This window comes from Vollenhovia emeryi, unplaced genomic scaffold, assembly GCF_000949405.1.
Source record: "Vollenhovia emeryi isolate VEMERY1.0 unplaced genomic scaffold, V.emery_V1.0 DF939188.1, whole genome shotgun sequence".
Lineage (NCBI taxonomy): Eukaryota > Metazoa > Arthropoda > Insecta > Hymenoptera > Formicidae > Vollenhovia > Vollenhovia emeryi.
In genome coordinates this window covers 542,311-546,227 of record NW_011967178.1, presented here as the reverse complement: position 1 = coordinate 546,227, position 3,917 = coordinate 542,311, and positions in this window count along the sequence as shown.

Here is a 3,917-nt window from a genome sequence, read left to right as displayed (position 1 = left end):
TGAGTAATTTGTATGATAGAGAGTCGCGCGATATTTGTTAATAATATTTCGTGCGTTTCGCGGTATTTCACATCGCGTACGGGAGTGCTCGAAATTTCGCGCGATCGATGATTTTCGCGAGTGAGTGTTGTGTCAGTGCAACAAGGAAATCTGAGAGGAGGAGGAGGCCCAGGAGGCATCGGGCAACGACGGAGAAATGGTGAGGTAAGTGTCTTACATTTTGATGTTATTTGCTACTTGTGCAAAATAAAGCATCTGTTCTGTGTTTTTATTTCATTTATTCAAACGATTGGAACGAGGATTCGAATAAGTGTTAGAGACAAAACCATACATATAAAATTTTGTGAGTTTTGATATTTAAAGAATATTTAAAGAAGATATTTAAAAGAAAGTGAGTGATAAATTACTATTTATTTTAAAGTGACGTTGCGCATACAATTACTTCTTTGCATGTACACAAATTCTTAAAAGTACATAATGCTCAATCACAAACTGCGCACTCGAAGCGCGCGTTTTGTCATATCTAGTTTCCTATTAAAAAGACCTGTTGCATCGCCCGAATCGCGGCTCTCCTCTTTTCTGCTGTAATCATCGATTGGCGCAGCTACGAAAAAATTGATTCCTTCTCCACCTGTTCCCTTCGGCGTGGTTCCCACCTACAATCAACGGCGGCTCGGTCTAACGAAACGATTATGCAGATTGCGGGAGAGTCTACTGGCGGGGTCATACGTCGCGCAGATATGTGGTGACACCGCAATTTGCATCCTTAAATCGTGTAATCTTCCAGTTTAAACGTTTTTAACGATCGACGCCCCGCTCCGCCTCGAAACGCTCCGCTTTTCGGCGTCGAGTGGAGCGAGACGCGGCGTACGGCGCGCTTTAAGGGCGCTACTGGGTGGTCGGCGGGCAAATCGCTCTCTCAGGCCCGCGAATTATGCTAATGCGGGATATTACCAAGTGTATAATTGATATTTATAAGCGCCAATGCCCGTGGGTGCTTGCGCCTCCGCGAAGCGACGATATTTCGGAAAGCCGAGGGCGAGAGGGAAAGTTGAAATTTGTACAAAAGATCCTCGCCTTCTTATCTCTCTCTGAAAAGAAATGGCTGCCTGGCGAGGAGCGCGAATAATTGTCGCGCGCGTGAAAGCTGCGGTGTATTTTAGTTTGGTGCCGGCGCCATTGCTTATTCTTTCGCGATCCTTTGACACACATTCGTCAGTGGGCGAAGAGAGAAGACGGCCCGCGTGTATTTTTATCTCACGATGCCACGGGTGTCGAGGAGATGCCCACACGAGATACGGGCACGCGCGCGCGTGCACTCCCCCCTCGCCCTCGGACATGACGACGGAGTCATCCGCGCGGGCCGCGTAGGGCACGACGTTCGACGGGGGGGGGTTAGTAAGGTCATCGAGTGTGGGAACCGAGCGGCGGCGATGACGAGGATGACGCCACCACGTGACGTCAGCCGCAGCCGCGAGAAAGAGGCTGGGGCCTCGAGGAGCGCTCGTAGATCGGAGACGCTGGCAACATGAGTCACTGTGTTCCGGTACACGGCAACGAGCCGTTCCGCTAACCCGCGAGCCGGGCGCCCCTCTAATTAGAACAGGCTGAAAATAAACTCGGGTCGTTTGCTTTTAATTGCCCAGCTAGACGGCCCTCGGACGAACGCCCCTCGAGAGAGCGTCTCCTTTGTGCGTTCGCGCTTGATAAAGTCGGGACTCCTCGGAATTACGTTCTTTTCGAGTTCCGCCGCGTAACCGCTTAATTAGCCCGCGCGGCATAAATCTTCCCTGGGTGCCCACATTTTTTTTCAACTCTAGGTTATTATAATACCCGGAACGTATAAAACAAGCGATGGGTGATGGAACGGCTACGATAGGACGCGTCAGCGTCCCGTGTCTTCGGATTCCTGCGATGCGATGCGAGGCACTACACATGCCGCGCGCGGATCCGTCGCTCGAATCAGGGTGGTTAAGAAGAATGCATGTAATAGCGATTGACGCGCGTAGCATCGCGCAGCGCGCGCGCGCGCGCCCGGCATCGTGAATGCAGCCGGTACTAATTTAATATTCTCCTTGCCGGGACAAGACAGCCGTGACAACGCGGCTTGCGTCGAGTCACGACGCAGAAACAATTCGCCCCGTGGCGCGGGATAATCCGGCACGCGGCACCGCGCGATTGTCACGAAGATATCCGACACTCTTGCACCGCGCCGTCTCGCCGCGTCATCCTCTTTCCCTTTGTGAGACACGAGATTGCGACTAAGGATAGACGCGAGCGGGCATAAAGGACTGAAAAAATACGCGGGCGTCGAATGGAGGGAGAGACCGAGAAGGAATCGAGATATTCGGACGATAGAGAGTAGCGCGCCATTTCATAGCTTAATTCGAACCGAACGTAATTCCGATTTAAAGCATAATTAGGACTGGCGATCGGTCAACTATAAAAAAAAAAGTTGAACGTGACGATGAACTTTCTACGGAGAAGTATGAAAGGTTGGGGGAGGGGTGGGAGATGTACATGGCGACTGTACACTGTCGCGAGCCCGTATTAACTTTAACGAGTGACGGCCCACGCGACGATTCGACGGGTCGAAGGTCAAGCAGACGTGAGAATCTTCGTGGATTCTTCATTTCTCTGACCTTCGGGATGAAAGCGGAGGTTTGCCCGACAGGTTGACTAACATCGACGTCGCTGCAAAGAATATTTGCGCCAGCCGGCAAATATTCTTTAATAAATCAGTAGTCGATAATGGTTGCGGCGTGTTGCTTAACGAGAAAGAAAATCTCCGGGAACTTTTGAAACGACGATACGCGAATTAGTTTCTCTTTTTCTTCGAGCTAAGAGCATTTTCTGTGTCCGTTCAAGGCCATGTCGACAAATGAAAGATAAATGGAAGAGTCACGCCATCAGTGCTTTTTTTCAAACTAATAGCGAATAATGTACTCTCTAAAAATCAATCAGTGGATTGTTACTGGAAACAGCCAAGGTTGGCCGAGTGATTTTTAGAGAGTAAGCTTTCAAGTGACGAAGGCAGTGAAAACTCTATGCCACACTGGTATGCGAATTCCTAGTCGAACGGGAAAAAAAATTGCAACAATGGTGTCCACTTGTACCAGTGTAGTTTAATCTCGGTTTAATGTATGCTCCAACTCTTAGGCTCGGTTTCACCAAACGTCGTTTGACTTTAATCTTAGTTTAATTCACGTTTGTCCCTTTCTAAAGTAACAGCTGGAAAGAGACGACGAACGAATTAAACTAAGCTTAAAGTTAAGCGACGTTGGTGAAACCGGGCCAGTTTCACAAACGTCGGTTAACTGCTAACCAGAGTTCAGTCAACTTCCTATCTTTTTTTCCATTTTGTTATCTAAGAAGAGGCAGAGAATCAATTAACCTTCGGTTAGCTGTCAACCGACGTTTGTAAACTGGCCCTAAAAGATAAAAAGAAAGTTAAGCCGAGATTAAAGTTAACGTTGATAGAAATGGACGTGAAACAGATTTATTTATCTTATCTTAAATAAGTGAGATAGAAAATCGTTGAATTACTAGAAAGAGACAGCAGAAATGGTACCATTTGTCTGTCTCACTCTTCATTTTCTTAACGGTAGTAGGCATTCCAGTATAATATACGAATTCACTGGACGGTGGTCACGGGAAAAAGTTGCTGTTTAATGAAAGCGCATCTTCAGAAATTGTTACATTTGAAGACACTTCTTAGTTTCCTTCAGAGGCAAGTGACGAAGGAGCTCGAGAAAAATTCTACCGGGACAAACGTCTCGTGCTAGCAAGCGCATGTGCGCGCGCCGGTTTTGTTCGTAATCGTAAAAAAAACCGGAATCGGGCTGAGCCGCCATAGCGCGTCTGCATTTAGCGGCGAACGGAAGCCAATCGTCGATGCCGTCGTTTTTCTCTCTCTC